General features: G+C 41.4%; 1 long non-coding RNA gene across 1 annotated transcript in view; it reads right to left on the reverse strand.

Annotated features, from left to right (window-relative positions):
• Positions 1-1,405: 1,405 nt before the first annotated feature.
• The window catches only part of LOC308572319, a 67,821-nt gene continuing 49,280 nt past the window's right edge, over positions 1,406-19,946 (reverse strand). The window contains exon 3 of the long non-coding RNA XR_014001710.1: positions 1,406-1,572. This is a non-coding gene — a long non-coding RNA (uncharacterized lncRNA). The remainder of the gene's footprint in view (positions 1,573-19,946) is intronic.

Consider the following 19,946-nt stretch of genomic DNA (forward strand, 5'->3'; position numbering starts at 1 on the left):
CAGTGGTGGTTTTGGCCAACACACAAGAAACAGCCACGGAGAAGATGATGCCAAAAGTGGGTTGTCGAAGAAGGCAGGTCATTTTGCCAGGGTGTCCAATGAAGAGAAAGGATGAGAGGAAGCAGAGTAGGAGGGCAGTGAGGAGAGCATAGGTGAGATCCCTGTTGTTGGCTTTGACAATGGGAGTGTCTTTGTGTTTAATAAAAGTTCCCAGCACCAAAATTGTAATTAGGGCACAAAGGACAGCAACTGATGTTAAGCCGATCCCTAAAGGTTCCTTATAGGAAAGAAAGGTTATTAACTTGGGAATGCATCCATTTTTGTTCTTGTTTGCATACTGATCTTCTGGGCATCTGAAGCAGTTGTCCAAATCTGAAAAAATCGCATAAGGCCAAACTCCAATTGCTATTCATGAGTGTTCTTTGCCTCTTACATATAAGTTATGATTCCTCTTGTCAGACTCCGGGTAATTCTTTCCCTCCCCCGGTGGCCACAAGGAGCAGAGAAAAACAAGAAAGAGTTCTTACTAATGAGTTTATTAAATCATCACAGAGCGAGACAACAGAATCAGTCTACCTCCCCATTAATGGTGTTGCTCCAAATGAGCTCTTCCTGCCTCCCTTCCTAGCAACAGCACTTCTCCTGATGGTGGCTGCCCTCAATGAACGCTGAGTTCTTGGAGAAGAGGGTCAAAAATGCTCTCCAGTGATGACGTGTCAGCTGGCTGCTCTGGCTCTTCTCCCAACAGCTCCCAAGTCTTCTGTTTTTCTGTCTCTGAGCTGTGACTTTCCTAAATCAACCAGTGTTATTCAATACAGTGGTACCTCGGGTTAAGAACTTAATTCGTTCTGGAGGTCCATTCTTAACCTGAAACTGTTCTTAACCTGAGGTACCACTTTCGCTAATGGGGCCTCCTGCTGCTGCCGCCGCGTGGACACAGTGCAATTTCTGTTTGCATCCTGAAGCAAAGTTCTTAACCCGAGGTACTATTTCTGGGTTAGTGGAGTCTGTAACCGGAAGCACCTGTAACCTGAAGTGTCTGGAACCTGAGGTACCACTGTATTGCCTTCTTCTCCTCTGGAAGCTTCAGGAGAAGGGGGGGGGGCAACCGCCGCCATTTTCCTCCTCCTCAATCTGGTTCCCTTCAGTCCAGTCTCTGCACCTGTTTATCTCAATCTTCCAATATTAAAGTAATTGGTGGTCATCTAATATTATCTGAATTACCCTTTGAGCTGAACATATTATAGCCTTGTTTAAAACATTTTAATTAATATTCATTTTTGAAAGTTTTTTTATAAGAAGTTACTTGAAGGCGGCAGAAAAAATGTTCATGCCACTCTAAGGAGGACAGTGTGGCTACATGCATAACTTAGTAATTAGGTTCTTTAAAATCAATATGACTCATTAATCATTACTAGTCTTGTACGATGAAGAATGTCGTTTACCATTCTGGTTTGAAATCTTCCCTTCTGGACATGGAACACAATCATAGCAGCAAAATTTCTGCCCTTCCTTCCTTTTCTTCCGATTACCGGGGTGACAGTAGTCATTGCACACAGAAACAGGCACCACCTGTCAACAGGAAATTATCTTGTTTTTGGGGAGAGGGGTTTTTAAATAAACATTATGAGGGTTTATAGATAAAAATACAAAACTTAATATCAAATATTTTCCCTCCCTTTTTTTTTTGTCCAAACTAAGACTTTGATCTGAATACAATAAAACATAAAGAGATATGGGAGGAAGAAAGGGACAAAGAAAGAGAAAAACAAAAAAATAGAAATAATAGAAAAGAGGTTAAAAAATAGAAATAGAAAAGAGGTTAAACGAGAGAGAGAAATAAAATTCACTATAAATAAACAATATTCACTTTATCCACTCCAATATAACACCTAGAATGCCACTTTCTATACACAAACATTACCTTCAGTCCTCAAATCAAAATGTTATAATTAATTTTAACAGCTATTCCATTGTTAGAATAATGGATCATTCCATCTTTGTCCATATAAAGTCTTGCAGACATAATCCTATATTGTAGGAAAGTTCCATAGTCATTTTCTAACTGTATATCCATAAGACCCAGGAAGAGTTTTTCACAGAAAAGAATGCATAGAGAAAAGACCATGTGTGGGAAATATTTAAAACTTTCATCAAGCTCCTAAGCATCCGTAATGATAGGTTGAGGTATTCATGATTCACACACCCTTTGAGGCCAACACCAGCAAGCTAATGACATGATTTGATGTAAAATTCATCCACACAGGTCGCAGAGCATTTGGAAAAGTTTCTGGAACCAGAATTCATCTGAGAAACACTTATCAGACTGCCTCCACTAACTGCACCTCCCCGGTTCTGCTTGTAAGGTTTACAATGAAGTTGGAAAATCCCTCCCCCACCCCAAACCATCAAGACAATCATAGGAGAGAGAAAAACTACTTGGCCTAAACAACGGTGATCACTTTACTTAATATTGCATATGGTGAAGAAGAAGGATGGGGGGGGGCGCGGCAGTGGCAAATGACAGACAATCTACATTATATGGCAGTGCATCTCTAATGCTGATACACATCAAAAACATAGCCCAAGCCACTTTTCTAAGCCAGACTGGGGGGGCGGTGTTAACACTTTAGGAATACAGAAATGGTTAGGGTCTTGCCAGCACTGATCTGTCTCAGGAGAAAATGGAAGAGTGGACCTTCGGGGTGAAGTCAAACCAATGGAAAGTTACAGCACTACCTAGATATTAAAACGTGCCCTTCAAAAGTGCTATACCAACTTACCATTTAAAAGAGTCACCTATCTGCACTTCAGTTTTTTTATCTATATTATGTGAGCACGCCATGTATAAATGTAGCATAAATGGTAAAGGTAAAGGGACCCCTGACCAATAGGTCCAGTCGTGAACGACTCTGGGGTTGCGGCGCTCATCTCGCTTTATTGGCCGAGGGAGCCAGCGCACAGCTTCCGGGTCATGTGGCCAGCATGACTAAGCTGCTTCTGGCGAACCAGAGCAGCGCACGGAAACGCCATTTACCTTCCCGCCAGAGCAGTACCTATTTATCTACTTGCACTTTTACGTGCTTTTGAACTGCTAGGTTGGCAGGACCTGGGACCGAGCAACAGGAGCTCATCCCGTCGCAGGGATTTGAACCGCCAACCTTCTGATCGGCAAGTCCTAGGATCTGTGGTTTAACCCACAGCGATAAGTGTGGCATAGTAAACATTATTAAAACAAAAGAATAGTTTGGTTTTGGAAGCTCATAATTGCATCCAGCTGGTACCAAAATTATTTTCATGCATTTATGAAAGAAATCAGTGATGGTTATGTTGAGACACCTGAATGACCCATCTGAAGAAACCTGAATGACCCCAGGCGCCAGACCTGTTTAAAACCTTTGTGCCACATAATCTTGTCCTCATGAATGATGAATTCCTTTCCATCAAGAGCATAGGGATTCACACATCCTATTTTCAATTGAATGAAAGACTTATTTTCGAATGTGACCATGTTCATTATGTCAAATCCACCTCGCATTTCTCTCTTATCAGTAAATGTTACTGTTTCTCCAGCTGAGTTGTTAAATGAAATGTCATGGAAAAAATGGTGCAGCTAGTGGAAAGAGACAAAATGCATGAAAGGAAAATAATGCAATGGAGCTTTTAATAAAATGCCATGATTTTCTACCAACATTCTTTAGGAATATTATTTACCTATGGTTATGTAACTTTTTTCTAACAAAGACCCAGCATTAATCAGCTGCTTGATATTAAATATTCTTCAGTGAATGAGACCCGTAGTGGCATTTCAGCAGCAGCTTGTTTCTTCCAATTGTGATCAACCTTTTACTTTTACAAATCTATTCATTGAAATTGTCTGACATTTTGCTACTCTTCAATTGCAATCCATTACCTGCCATGGCTGCAGATCTTGAATTTTTAATATTCCACTGTTTCCTATGGCTCTTTTCTTGAAACCAGTCAAGTATATCCCTTGCAAAATATGAGCCACAACATAAACAGCCTTGTAGATACTGTAGCTGTGGCCAGTCATGCTCATTTCAAATAGAGACCCTGGAAGACTCAGCAAGCTCTCCTCCCCAGTACACATGTCATTGACCTCTATTGGCACACTGGGATTTGGAAATGTACAATGAAATGCTTGCTCCCAGAAATCCTTGAAAAACCCATCTCCCTGTGTCCAGTAAAGTTTTATTCCCTGAAGAAATTCTTGGAACTTCAGGAGATTTTGTGAATGAATTTTGAAGGAAATAGCACCTTGGAAGATCTGAAGGCCCCAACTCCTTTGAAATCCTGTTAATATGAAATCAATCTGAGATGTTACAATCCACACCTTTTTAAATGATGATGTTTCCCTATCTTCAGGATCGCTTAGAAATAGAATACTTCTGAGCCATATAATTGTCATAGATTCTCCATACATTATAAATACATGGGCTTTGTCATCTGTTAAATGAACATAAATATTCAAGACTATATCATGAAATTCATCCAAGTTATCAAAACGGGGTATTTGTGGGATTCTTTGCGTGAAGGTTAAACAGATTCCATTATGGGAAAGTAATGGCTCCAGGGTCTCCAAGAAATGTTCTCCACTATTATCATCGACAGTGAAGAGCCCGACCCACGTCCATCTGAAATACTTAAGCAAACTGATAATCCCCATATGCTGATGGGCTTCATTGGGCACCATGTGGTAAAATGAAGGTACTTGGCTTCCATAATTTTTATCTGGAGGAAATGATCCATATGTGAGCTAAAAGAAAATGTAAGTACATTAAAGAGATTGGTTAGCAGCAGATGACTGTTTATTAAAAAAAATATACATTTTAAGGAATTTGTGGGTTAAATCCAAGAAGTTAGTTAGTTAGTTAGGTAGCTATGTAGTTAGGTAGTTAGGAAGTTAGGAAGGTAGTTAGTTAGTGTATTGCCCTTCATCTGAAGATCTCGGGGTGTTTTTAGCATAAAAATGTGAAATAAAAGCACAAAATACCAAATATAAACAAGAACAGGAACAATACAAAAGAAAACAATGACCACCACTCAATCCCAAAAGGTTTTTATAACTGAAGGGAAAGGGGGAAATTGAAAAAGTAAATGAATGGAGGAAGACAGATAACTAGAATAGACAAGGAAGGGACAAAGGGCCAGGAAGGAAAAAGGGGCCAGGAAGCTTGGGATGAAGTTGAAGAAGGAGCAACGACTTTGAAAGAATTGAGGTACCGGTAGTAAGTGCATGTGACAGAAGGATGTTAGAAGGCAATGATTCCCCTTTTGTTTCAGTGAGTGTGGCAGGGAGTGAGGTTGGGAGCTGTAATTTCCATGCCCAGGTTTGTTCATGGAGCAAGCAAGGTTTGTTCATGGAGCAAGTGTCCTCCTTATGGCTTATATGGAGATGGGAACGGATTGGCTAGAAATGGAATGCTAGGGAAAATGACACTTGTAGGGGGATGCTTAGAAATCTACTAGGCCACCTTTAAACCAGTTGGGGTGGAGTTGCAGAAAGCTCAGGTCAACTTAAAGCACTGCAATATGTAATAATAATAATAATAATATTAATAATAATAATAATAATAACCGTAGCGTCAATTTTTTAAAAAATCAGATTTAAATGTCAGTCAAAAACCCTTCCTTTTTCTAAAGTTCAAAATGACTCCCAGAATGGTAAGGCAAGAGTGTGTTTTGTGATACCTTTTCAGAGATCCTACCTGTGGAATCTTGTAGAGGCCAATTGTGTCAGCCATATGGAAGGAGGTGTCAGCGCTAAGTCCCCCAATGATGGCTATGAGATTTTTCTGGGTGTCACATTTGTAGTTGGGAACAAATCTATGTGATTTGAAGAGCAGGTCAAGAGTGGTACGATAGGTCATTCTGGCATCGTAGTAGCTGTCATAGATGTGGAAGCCGAGAGTGATATTAGGACAAAACTTGGGGTTCTCGTTTATCTCTTTCACGGCAAATGCCAAAGCAAGAATGTGCTGGTAGAATTTTGTTACTACACTGCAAGCAAAGATAATTAATGTACAACTTTGGAATATGAGATCAATTTGCCACAATGCCATTTTTAGCACAAACTGATTAAGATTGACATAAAATTATTTTAAATGTCATTGATGTTTCTAAGCTAAGAAACTCAGTGCAGTTCATATAAAGATTATGCTCTCTCATGGCATGCCTAACACTTTGAAACACATGCTATCAATTTCTTTCTTGACCTTCTCAGTTCTCTTGGTTCCCCAGTGTGAATCTTGGGAGACAGTCTACTATACTTCTGAAAGTTGTCAATTGTTACATATTTAAAAGTCTTTTTATTTATTTTTCTAAAGGGGAGAAAATTTTTATTTAGGCAAAATGAAGGACATTCCTTTATAAAGAAAATCAGCAAGACCACTAATCCCAGGGGCTCCACCAGCCAGACTCACCATCTCCCAACATTTATATTAAAACTCAGGGAAGTGCAAAATGAGTTATCTCCTTCCACAGAGGAGGCAATTTGAAAGCATTGTATAAATGTTTAATTGAAAGAAAAAACATGCATATTTTTTTCAGCTTTTTAATATGGCTTATAACTTGGTTTACGGCTTGGTTTTATGTATTTCTGATGTAAGCTACTTTGATTTTTTAAATAAAAGAATGATATATAGATATATATTTAAAATAGTTTTGTAAGTAAAATATATACACCCATATCGTCCACTGCACAACAATGAAATAAGCTTAACCTCATACCTTGAAAAATTACTAAAGTTCCCTGCAAATGCAGAAAAACTCAGGATTCTTTAATTTGGGAACAAATGGCTCTAGTCTTATCATTTGAATTTCTTCCCCAGATTACCCCCCACCCCCATTTTCAACTTTATCCTCATAAATGTCTGAATGGCAGAACAATTTCATTTGTTTGGTGCAATAATTTTTTGCAGCAAAAATTCAAAATCCTTTTCATCATTTTGCTTTACAGAATGGAAAACATTCTCAGTATGGTAAACCAAACTACTATTGTCTACATTGCCAAAGATAAATAATGTGACAGAGAATGAGGAGTGGCCAGAGATTGTCCAAAAGCTTTTCTGTCAATAATTAAAAATGACTCCTTGAGGAATGGTAGATGTATTGATTCAAGCATTGTTTTATTGCCTCTCTTCAGCTACAAGTCTCCCACAGCACCTGAAAAAATAACTAAGACAATCTCTATCTTCAGATTTGCAATCTAAAACACATGACACAAAAGCAAAGGAGATTTAGAATGCTGCAAAGAGGGGGAAGGCTCTTACTATGGAACATCAAACATATTCTGTGAAGGGTGCTCCTTGAAGGAAACATCAAAGAAGACATAATAGACCAGAGAAGCAATCCCACCAATGATGAGGTCACCCGGTTGGTACCACTGATGTGGAGCAGGGAATGGATAATTCATGGGACACCTAAGTGTATCTACTTTGCACACAGCAGGAGGGAGAAGAGACAACATCAGCAGCCACAGCATCCTTGCGGTCAGACTTTTCTCTAAACACACACCTCCTGTTTCCATTCAGAGTAGCTGCACGACTTGAACAGGTTACATTGGGTAATTCCTAGCTCTTTCAATATAGCTTTAGAAGAATGGTTTACAACCAGCATTTGAGAATCAAAGGGTTACAACTGTATACCTTATTAGCCAATATTGCCAACATTGTGATGCTAAATCTGATCAATATTATACGTGTGTGTGTGTGTGTGTGTGTGTGACACGTGATCATTGAAACCGACAGAACCTTGACTGCTTCTTATCCCTGTTTCCTGCTCCCAATAGTATGCGGTTTCTTTATAACCACTTTGAAGTTTGCTTATTGACTGATTTCTTGACTTCTAGGAAGCCTCAAAAGGTTCGGAGAAGTGAGCAAATTATAGTGATTTGGATAATTGCTGGGTGAGATGGTTACTTTTTCATTGCTTTGGCTGTAAGTAGAAGTTTTGCTAACAAACATACTGAATTACCCCCACTTTCAATCATTTGCTCCTTAGGGGCAGAAAAAGTGACAAATACAATTTTCCATGGTGAGCAAACACCAAAAGAAAAGTAAGACTGAAACTTTCAGCTTTGATGACTCAGAGAAGTAGTAAATGAAAGGGGCTGGTCAACTGCAGTTTTATCAAATAAATGTAAAGCTCCAAGAATGGAGAACCTGTGGGGTTCCAGGTGCTGCTGGAATACAGCTTCCATCATTTCCGACCACAGACCATGTAGGCAGGGGCTGATTCCTAAAGTGTTATTACTCAGACCAGATGGGTGGGAGATTGCCTGCTCTTGATGGGGATGTACTTCTTCTGAAGGAGCAGGTTTGTAGCTTGGGGATATTCCTGGATCCCCTGCTCTCAGTTGAGGCCCAGGTGGCCTCAATGGCAAAGAGTGCCTTCCATGACCTTTGGCTGGTAGCCCAGCTATGGCCCTATCTGGACAGGGATCACCCAACTACTGTCGTCTATGCTCTGGTAATCTCAAAATTAGATTACTGCAATGTGTTATAATGTGTTATATGCAGGGTTGCCTCTGAAGATGGTTTGGAAACTTCAACTGGTGCTGAACTCAGTGGCCAGGTTGCTCACTGGAACTAAACGGTTTGAGCATATTACACCGATCCTGGTCCAACTGCACTGTCTACTGATATGTTCTGGTCCCAATTCAATTGACCTATGAAGCCTTAAACAGCTCAGGACCACAATACCTTAAGGACCGCCTCTCCCCATATGAACCTGCCTGGGCCCTGAGAGCATCCTCTGAGGCCCTTCTTCATGTGCCTCCTCCTTGAGAGGTCAGGAGGGTGGCAACACAAGAAGGAGCCTTTTCTGTGGTGGTTCCCCATCTGTGGAATGCTCTCCCCAGGGAAATTCACCTTCCACCTTTACTCTACATCTTTAGGCATCAGACAAAAACATTCCTCTTCAACCAGGCCTTTGCCTGACCTGACATTCTATACCCTTTTTAAAATGCTGGCTCTTTTCACGGGGGTGGGGAAGTAAAACTGCTTTCTGTTTTGATTTTATGTAAGTGATTTTTAATGTGAACCACCCTGATACCTTTAGGTATAGGGCGGTATAGAAATAAAATAAATAATAATAATAATATATCTGAATGGGAAATTGACCCAATATACTAGCATCATCATCATGGGCTGACAAAAAGTTTACTCGTTTTCTGTGCAGCGTGTTCCCAATCCAAATGTCCACCCATCTCTCACTGAGCTATTTATAACAATAAAAAAGGTTTCAAGGATTTTGTATTGATGTGTAATGTGCAGTTTGTTCCTCTCTTGAAACCCTCAAGATGCCACAAAGCGGTTTCTCTATGTGCGGCATTTCTAAATTGATAGAATCAGTTTACAATTGCCCAGAAATGTTTTCAAGATGTTGTTCTTGCTTATTTGCTGCTTTGGGAGGAAGAGTGGGGTATAAATATATATGATTGAATAGTAAATCTCTTTAATCTGTAAACTAAATCTGCATCCATCATTTAAAATGCATATCCTACCTAATTCCCCACAGTGGTAATTAAAATGTGTTTGGCAGTTCAGCTGTGGGAAGGTGGCCGGAGGGAATTTTGTGTGGAAGAAAACCAATAGATGAAACCACAAGTTTGACCACTTTGCCTGTCAACCGACAAACCAGTATGACCTGCTATGGAGAATATGTTTTGAGGCGGAAACACCCGGTCTCCATTTGTTTGATTTGGAACCCTTTAAAAGCAGGAAATGGAGAAGCTGGCTTCCATTCTTTGGCATCATAGAATTCTAGAGTTGGGAGAGACCTCAAGAGTCATCTAGTACAAACTCCTTTAAGGCAAACTGAGATTGTGGCAGACAGGAAAATAGGATAACCATTATCAATGTTATCAATAACATTTTTTTTTAAAAAAAGTAACGCATATTGCCACCACACCTGGAAATGAGTTTCATGACACAAAAACTGTCAAAACTTTATTAACAATAAACTTGAGGGTGTGACATAGAACACTGAACAATAAAATAAACAATAATGTTACAATAAATATTCTAAATACAGGATTTTTAATCTAAATATCATTTATGTGTTATATAAAGCAGGTGGTGGGAAACATTTGGTCCTCCAAATTTTGCTGACCTATAACTCCAATCACCCCTAGCCACTAGCCAGACCTGCTTGAGATAAAAGGAGTTGTGGTTTAACAGCATCTGGAGGGCTTCAACTTTCAATCACTTGGTGTCGATGAGTCTATTTGAAGGCACATTTCCACAGATGCATCCTCTTGGAGCAGATAGTGTCTTCCACTGCAGAATTGAGCCTTTGCATCCATCTTTCTAGCAGTTGCTGCTTCTTATGGCAAATGCACAATCAGGAACTCACTTTAAGCTCTGGATTGTTCCTCTGAAATAATTGGTACCTTTGCCACACTTACTGTCAATTGTATAGTCAGATGAGGGTTAGATGAGTGTGGATTGTCAGGAATGGTCTGGCAATTGGAATCATTCCTAGATGAAAGTTGGCCCACCAGCCAGAGGTCCCTTACCAATGTGCTAGGTTGACATAACATTTAATCCACTTTAATTTCGCAAATTTGAACTTTTTAGTACATGCTTGTACTTCTCCCACAAAAGAGTTAGAGACCAGAGGTACTTATAGTAACAACTTTCAACTAAACCCCTTAATATATAAGAGTACAATAGAACAAAGAACTAAGATGCAATTTTTAAGAGAAAACTTTACATCTTTCTCCTTATTAGTTGCTCCCTGCTGTTCAGCTCAGGCTTCAGTACAATGACGTAGCATTTGGGGGCAAAGATGCAGCCAAATAATCCAGCACTGGAGGACAAGATGGAGAAGATCTCCACCAGCACCATGGATTTTCCTTTGGTGCTCAGATAGGTTGGAACAAAAGAAAGCCAAACACTGCAGAACAGCAACATGCTGAAGGTAATGAACTTGGCTTCATTGAAACTGTCTGGTAGTTTGCGAGCTGCAAATGCCACAATGAAGCTGGCAGTGGCCAGGAGGCCCATGTAGCCCAGGACACAATAAAGCATTGTCACTGAGCCTTCATTGCACAGCACAATGGTTTCCTTTGTTACTGAGCGCATGTCTAGATCAGGGAATGGGGGAGAGGTCATCAACCAGCCACTACAAATACTCACTTGAATGAGTGAGCCGGAAAGGACAATGCAGTTGCTCAGTCTTTTCCCCACCCACTTCCTCATCTTGGACCCAGGCTTGGTGGCCATGAAAGCTGCAACAACAGTGGTGGTTTTGGCCAACACACAAGAAACAGCCACGGAGAAGATGATGCCAAAAGTGGGTTGTCGAAGAAGGCAACTTATTTTGCCTGGGTGTCCAATGAATAGAAAGGATGAGAGGAAGCAGAGCAGGAGGGCAATGAGTAGAGCATAGGTGAGATCCCTGTTGTTGGCTTTGACAATGGGGGTGTCTTTGTGTTTAATAAAAGTTCCCAGCACCAAAATTGTAATTAGGGAACAAAGAACAGCAACTGATGTTAAGCCAATCCCTAAAGGTTCCTTATAAGAAAGAAAGGTTATTAACTTGGGAATGCATCCATTTTTGTTCTTGTTTGCATATTGATCTTCTGGGCATCTGAAGCAGTCGTCCAAATCTGAAAAAATAGCATAAGGCCAAACTCCAATTGCAATTCATGAGTGTCCTTTGCCACTTACATCTAAGTTATCATTCCTCTTGTCAGAATACGGGTAATTCTCTCCCTCCCCTGGTGGACACAAGGAGCAGAGAAAAACAAGAAAGATTTCTTACTAATGAGTTTGTTAAATCATCACAGCACGAGACAAAGGAATCAGTCTGCCTCCCCATTAATGGTGTTGCTCCAAATGAGCTCCTCCTGCCTCCCTTCCAATAACAGCACTTCCCCTGATGGTGGCTGCCAGTATGTAACTGTCTCTGAGTCCTTTGCTCAATGAATGCTCAATGAACGCTGAGTTCTTGGAGAAGAGGGTCAAAAATGCTCTCCAGTGATGTCGTGTCAGCTGGCTGCTCTGTCTCACCTGGCTCTTCTCCCAACAGCTCCCAAGTCTTCTGTTCATCTCTCTCTGAGCTGTGACTTTCCTAAACCAACCAGTGTTATTCAATACAGTGGTACCTCGGGTTAAGAACTTAATTCGTTCTCGAGGTCCAATCTTAGCTAATGGGGCCTCCTTATGCCGCTACATGGCTGCCGTGCAATTTCTGTTCTCATCCTGAAGCAAAGTTCTTAACCTGAGGTAGTATTTCTGGGTTAGCGGAGTCTGTAACCTGAAGCATCTGTAACCCATTTACCATTCTGGTTTGAAATCTTCCCATCTAGACATGGAACACAATCGTAGCAGCAAAATTTCTGTCCTTCCTTCCTTTTTTTCCGATTACCGGGATGGCAGTAGTCATTGCACACAGAAATAGGCACCACCTATCAACAGGAAATTATCTTATTTTTTTGGAGAGGGGTTTTTAAATAAACTTTATGAGGGTTTATAGATAAAAATACACAACTTAATATCAAATATTTTCCCTCTCTTTTTTTGTCCAAACTAAGACTTTGATCTGAATACAATAAAAACATAAAGAGACGTGGGAGGAAGAAAGGGATAAAGAAAGAGAAAGAGAGAAACAAAGAAAAAGAAATAGAAAAGAGGTTAAGTTAAACATGAGAGAGATATAAAATTCAGAATGTAACTGACTTCTGGTTCCTCCTCTGTCTGCTATAGATCAACAATATTCACTTTACCCGCTCCAATAAAACACCTAGAAAGCCACTTTCTGTACACAAACATTACCTTCTATCCTCAAATCAAAATGTTATAATTAGTTTTAACAGCTATTCCATTGTTAGAATAATGGATCCTTCCGTCTTTGTCCATACAAAAGTCTTGCAGCTATAATCCTATATTGTAGCAAAGTTGCATAGTCATTTTCTAACTGTATATCCATAAGACCCAGGCATAGCTGTCAACTTACAGATTTGAAAATAAGGGACCAGCAGCCTTGAAAATAAGGGACCAGCAGCCAAAATAAGGGACCTGCAGCCTCACCTGTTCCAGGCACTCCAGTCTTCCTGTCCTCCTGCAGTCAAACTCATGCTGGTAGCTTCGAGAACACTGTCCAACCAACTTTGTAACCAGAGGTTCAACTGAATAGAATCTGAATCACATGCACCACAAGGCCTATGCATCCTCAACTTAAGATGGCTCCCTGGCCTGGCTTTGCACTGCAAAGTTTGCAGCAGCACGTGCAACAAAATGGCGTCCAGCATTCAAAAAACCCCTCAGCTTGCATTAACTAGCCACACACAAGGCATGCAAGCTCCACCCCCCCCAGTCGTTCTTAGACTTCTTTTTGGGCGAGCAACACAGCCAAGCAACACAGTTGGAGCCTCCCTCCTCCCTGGCCGGCAGGGAGGGAGGGAGAGGAGCTGCTTCCTTTGAAATATAAGGGACATCATTTGAGGGACATCCATCAATAAGGGACAGCAGCGGGACATGGCGCTGGAATAAGGGACTGTCCCTTCAAATAAGGGACAATTGACAGCTATGGTCCCAGGAAGAGTTTGGCACAGAGAAAATTGCATAGAGAAAAGACCATGTGTGGGAAATATTTAAAATTTTCATAAAGCTCCTAAGCCTGTCATGATAGAGTGAGGAATGCATGATTCACAGACCCTTTGAGGCCAACACCAGCAAGCTAATGACACGAGTTAATATAAAAGTCATCCACACAGGTCACAGAGCCTTTGGAAAAGTCTCTGGATCCAGAATTCATCCGAAAAGCACTTACCAGACTGCCTCCACTAATTGCAGCTTTTCAGTTCTGCACGTAAGGTTTCCAATGAAGTTGGAAAATCCCTCCCCCACCCAAACCATGAAGACAATCATAGGAGAAAAAAAACCTACTTGGCTTAAACAATGGTGACCACTTTACCTAAAATTGCATATGGTGAAGAAGAAGGATGGGGGGGGGGGCGCCAGCAAATGACAGACAATCTACATTATATGGCAGTGCATCTCTAATGTTGATACACATCGAAAACATAGGCCAAGTCACTTTTCTAAGCCAGACTGGGGGAGCGGTAATAACACTTTAGGAATACAGAAATGGTTAGGGTCTTGTCAGCACTGATCTGTGACAGGAGACAATGGAAGAGTGGACCTCCAGGGTGAAGTCAACCCAATGGAAAGATACAGCACTACCTAGATATTAAAATGTACCCTTCCAAAGTGCTATGCCCACTTACCATTTAAAATGGATATCAACTATTTTCGCCTTTTTTTTTATCTGTCTAATGTAAGCACTGCCATGTATAAATGTGGCATAGTAAACACTATTAAAACAAAAGATTAGTTTTGTTTTGGAAGCTCATAGTTGCATCCAGCTGGTACCAAAATTATTTTCATGCGTTTATGAAAGAAATAAATGATGGTTATGTTGAGACACCTGAATGACCCATCTGAAGACACCTGAGCGACCCCAGATGCCAGACCTGTTTAAAACCTTTGGGCCACATAATCATGTCCTCATTAATGATGAATTCTCTTCCATCAAGAGCATAGGGATTCACCGATCCTATTTTCAATTGAATGAAGGACTTATTTGGGAATGTGACCATGTTCATAATGTCAAATCCACCTCGCATTTCTCTCTTCTCAGTAAATGATACTGTTTCTCCAGCTGAGTTGTTAAATGAAATGTCATGGAAAAAATGGTGCAACTAAGGAAAGAGACAAAATACATGAAAGGAAAATAACAAAACAGAGTTTTTGATAAAATGCCATGATTATCTGCCACCATTCTTTAGGGATATTATTTACCTATACTTATGTAGCATCTTCTAACAAAGACCAAGTATGAATCAGTTGTTTGATAGTAAATATTTTTCAGTGAATGAGACACGCAATAACATTTCAGCAGCTACTTGTTTCTGGCAATTGTGTTCAACCTTTTACTTTTTACCAATCTGTTCATCACCTCATCTGTCTCCTGAGAAATCTCTATGTGGGACAAGAAGCTGCAGTTAGAACTGGATATGGGACAACTGATTACTTCAAAATTGGGAAAGGAGTGCGGCAAGGCTGTATATTGTTTCCCTGCTTATTTAACTTATATGCAGAATTCATCATGCGAAAGGCTGGGCTGGATGAATCCCAAGCCGGAATTTAGATTGCTGGAAGAAATATCAACAACCTCAGATATGCAGATGACACAACCTTGATGGCAGAAAGTGAGGAGGAATTAAAGAACCTTTTAATGAGGGTGAAGGAGGAAAGCGCAAAATATTGTCTGAAGCTCAACATCAAAAAAATGAAGATCATGGCCACTGGGCTTATCACCTCCTGACAAATAGAAGGGGAAGAAATGGAGGCAGTGAAAGATTTTACTTTCTTGGGCTCTATGATCACTGCAGATGGTGACAGCAGTCACGAAATTAAAAGACCCCTGCTCCTTGGGAGAAAGGCAATGACAAACCTAGACAGCATCTTAAAAAGCAGAGACATCACCTTGCCGACAAAGGCCCATATAGTTAAAGCCATGGTTTTCCCAGTAGTGATGTATGGAAGTGTGAGCTGGACCATAAAGAAGGCTGATCGCCGAAGGATTGATTCTTTTGAATTATGGTGCTGAAGGAGACTCTTGAGAGTCCCATGGACTGCAAGAAGATCAAATGTATCCATTCTGAAGGAAATCAGCCCTGAGTGCTCACTGGAAGGACAGATCGTGAAGCTGAGGCTCCAATACTTTGGCCACCTCATGAGAAGAGAAGACTCCCGGGAAAAAGGCCCTGATGTTGGGAAAGATGGAGGGCACAAGGAGAAGGGGACGACAGAGGACGAGATGGCTGGACAGTGTTCTCGAAGCTACAAACATGAGTCTGACCAAACTGCGGGAGGCAGTGGAAGACAGGAGTGCCTGGTGTGCTCTGGTCCATGGGGTCATGAAGAATCAGACACGACTAAACGACTAAACAACAACAACAAATCTGTTCATTGAAATTGTCCAATATTTTGCTACTCTTCAATTGCAATACATTACCTGCCAAGGCTGCAGTTCTTGAAATTTTAATATTCCACTGTTTCCTGTTGCTCTTTTCTTTAAGCTAGTCAAGTATATGCCTTGCAAAACATGAGCCACAACGTAAACAGCCTGGTAGATACTGTAGCTGTGGCCAGTCATGCTCATTTCAAATACAGACCCTGGAAGACTCTGCAACCTTTCCTCCCCAGTACACTTGTCATTGACCTCCATTGTCACATTGGAATTTGGAAATGTACAATCAAATGCTTGCTCCCAGAAGTCCTTGAAAAACTCATTTGCTTGTGTCCAGTAAAGTTTTATTCCCCGAAGAAATTCTTGGAACTGTAGGAGATTTTGTGAATGAATTGTGAAGGAAATAGCACCTTGGAAGATCTGAAGGCCCCAACTCCTTTGAAATACTGTTGATATGAAATCAATCTGAGTTGTTATTATCCACACCTTTTTAAATGATGATATTTCCTTATTTTCAGTATTGCTTAGAAATAGAATACTTCTGAGCCATATAATTGTCAGAGATTCTCCGTACATCATAAATGCATTGGCTTTGTCATCTGTTAAATGAACATAAATATTTAAAACTATATCACCAACTTCATCCAAGTCATCAAAACGGGGTATTTGTGGGATTCTTTGTGTGAAGGCTAAACAGATTCCATTATGGGAAAATAATGGCTCCAGGGTCTCCAAGAAATGTTCTCCACTATTATCATCGACAGTGAAGAGCCCGACCCACGTCCATCTGAAATACTTAAGCAAACTGATAATCCCCATATGCTGATGGGCTTCATTGGGCACCATGCGGTAAAATGAAGGTACTTGGCTTCCATAATTTTTATCTGGAGGAAATGATCCATATGTGAGCTAAAAGAAAATGTAAGTACGTTAAAGTACGTTAGCAGCAGATGAGTGTTTATTAAAAAAAAATATTAAGGAATTTGTGGGTTAAATCCAAGAAGTTAGTTAGTTAGTTAGGTAGCTATGTAGTTAGGTAGTTAGGAAGTTAGGAAGGTAGTTAGTTAGTGTATTGCCCTTCATCTGAAGATGTTTTCAGCATAAAAATGTGAAATAAAAACACAAAATAGCACATATAAACAAGAACAAAACAAAACAATGGCCCCTACTCACTCCCAAAAGGTTTTTATAACTGAAAGGAAAGGGGGAAATTGAAAAAGTAAATGAATGGAGGAAAACAGATAACTAGAACAGACAAGGAAGGGACAAAGGGCCAGGAAGGAAAAAAGGGCCAGGAAGCTTGGGATGAAGTTGAAGAAGGAGCAACGACTTTGAAAGAATAGAGATCGTAAGTGCATGTGACAGAAAGATGTTAGAAGGCAATGATTTCCCTTTTGTTTCAGTGAGTGTGGCAGGGGAGGAGGTTGGGAGCTGTAATTTCCAGCCCCAGATTTGTTCATGGAGGAAGCATGGGTCCTCCTTATGGTTCATATGGAGATGGGAATGGATTGGCTAGAAATGGAATGCAGGGAAAATGGCACTTGTAGGGGGATGCACAGAGATGTACTATGCCCACTTTAAACCAGATGAGGTGCAGTTGCAGAAAGCTCAGGTCAACTTAAAGCTCTGCAATCTGTAATAATAATAATAATAATAATAATAATAATAATAATAATAATAATAATAATAATAATAATAATAATATCGGATTTAAATGTCAGTCAAAAACCCTTCCTTTTTCTAAAGTTCAAAATGACTCCCAGAATGGTAAGGCAAGAGTGTATTTTGTGATACCTTTTCAGAGATCCTACCTGTGGAATCTTGTAGAGGCCAATTGTGTCAGCCATATGGAAGGAGGTGTCAGCGCTAAGTCCCCCAATGATGGCTATGAGATTTTTCTGGGTGTCACATTTGTAGTTGGGAACAAATCTATGCGATTTGAAAAGCAGGTCAAGAGTGGTACGATAGGTCATTCTGGCATCATAGTAGTTGCGTGTTGAGTCACAGTAGCCCCCCAATAATTCACACTTCACACATCAATTTTTGTTTAAGGTTTTTGGCATAATTTTGGCCACAACTTTATTCAAATACAAAAATGTGAGTGGTTGCTTAGGCACTGGTTCCGACTATCTGTCCTTGCCCTCAGGGACAGAGCTGGCCTTCCGGATACCAGCGGAAGCCAGCGTGGGAAACAAGTATTGGGTGAGAAATAAAGCTGGGCACCAGACCATTACTTCTCACCCTCATGTTCCTGTGGGGCTTGCACGGCCCAAGTCCGACTCCGGGGACAAGGACGAAAGAATGGCAAGCCCCTGGATTTCCTTTAACGGAATTCCCATTCGCATCATTTGGAGGGGTAGGCACTTACCCCTCCAAGCACCAATTTAACCAGTGCCTAACCGCCAACCTTACAAGTTGTGACGATTTGCTACGCAGTAGGCAAAAACCAAATGGCACCAGCCAATCAGCCAGATGGCAAAATTCCTACCGTGCCCCCACACCAAGGCGAACGACACCATGACAGGCATAGCAAGGTCAAGCGATCAGCTTAAATAAAAAACCCCCCTATTAAAGGGAGGGAGGGCGGGTGATCCGATGCAAAACGGCCAAGAGGCCGTGCCAACGTCTGGCCCCTGTATATATAGACTCTGACCCCTCCTCCGAATTGGCAACAATCAAAACACCCCAGCAACCCAGTTTAACCATTTAAATGGTCGGGATTCAACTAAATTTGCCTAGTCACTGGAGGGTGGCCTGTTCCCAACCGCAACACGTGCTCTCTGCTAGGGAGAACACGCTTTGCGTGTTGAGTCACAGTAGCCCCCCAATAATTCACACTTCACACATCAATTTTTGTTTAAGGTTTTTGGCATAATTTTGGCCACAACTTTATTCAAATACAAAAATGTGAGTGGTTGCTTAGGCACTGGTTCCGACTATCTGTCCTTGCCCTCAGGGACAGAGCTGGCCTTCCGGATACCAGCGGAAGCCAGCGTGGGAAACAAGTATTGGGTGAGAAATAAAGCTGGGCACCAGACCATTACTTCTCACCCTCATGTTCCTGTGGGGCTTGCACGGCCCAAGTCCGACTCCGGGGACAAGGACGAAAGAATGGCAAGCCCCTGGATTTCCTTTAACGGAATTCCCATTCGCATCATTTGGAGGGGTAGGCACTTACCCCTCCAAGCACCAATTTAACCAGTGCCTAACCGCCATGGAGCCCTCAGCTCACCGCCAAACCACTCACAGCCCCAACCAAGACCTCAGCTTGGTCACCACCGCACCAATCCAAGCCTCATTCCCTGAAGCGGAAAGGTGCATGCCATCAGCTTGGAAAAAGGATGGCCTCTCAAAAAGAATCTCGGGGTGGGAAATTGCATCGCCACCAGCTCCAAAACTTTTTTGACCACAGCAGAATTGATGCGTTTTCGGGCCCTTTCAGTGGCAGCCGGGCAACGACTGCCCTTCCAAACGCAGCGTTGCAAAAGCTTTGACCAAAATTTTTTCGCTGTCGGCACCATTGCACGCAGCGTCTCCAGGTCACCCAAAATTGCAGCACGTAGTGACAAACAGTCCATGGGCACCAGGTCGTTCTCACCAAGCTGCACCACAATAGCAGCTGGCTCCAAGAGCAACTGCCTCCGGATACTTGGCAGGAACTCCGACCAGCACATCCCACGTCTGGACAGCCAAGACAAGCGAATATGTGGAGGAAAGCCGAAATCTGGACCCAATCCAGATTGCCGTGCTGCGACGCCAGCCCAATGGACGATACTGTGCCCCACAATCCAAACACGGGTCACCGCTAAACCTGATAAATAAGATGAAACAAGCAAAAATTGTAAGACACCAATAATGTTAACGAACATAATCTTTGAATGCATTCGATTTCCAACGACCTGTATTTTATTTCCACTGCCTTATTAACATGCTTTCCGGCC

The sequence above is a fragment of the Podarcis bocagei genome (assembly GCF_964188305.1).
Source record: "Podarcis bocagei genome assembly, chromosome: 13".
Classification (NCBI taxonomy): Eukaryota; Metazoa; Chordata; class Lepidosauria; order Squamata; family Lacertidae; genus Podarcis; species Podarcis bocagei.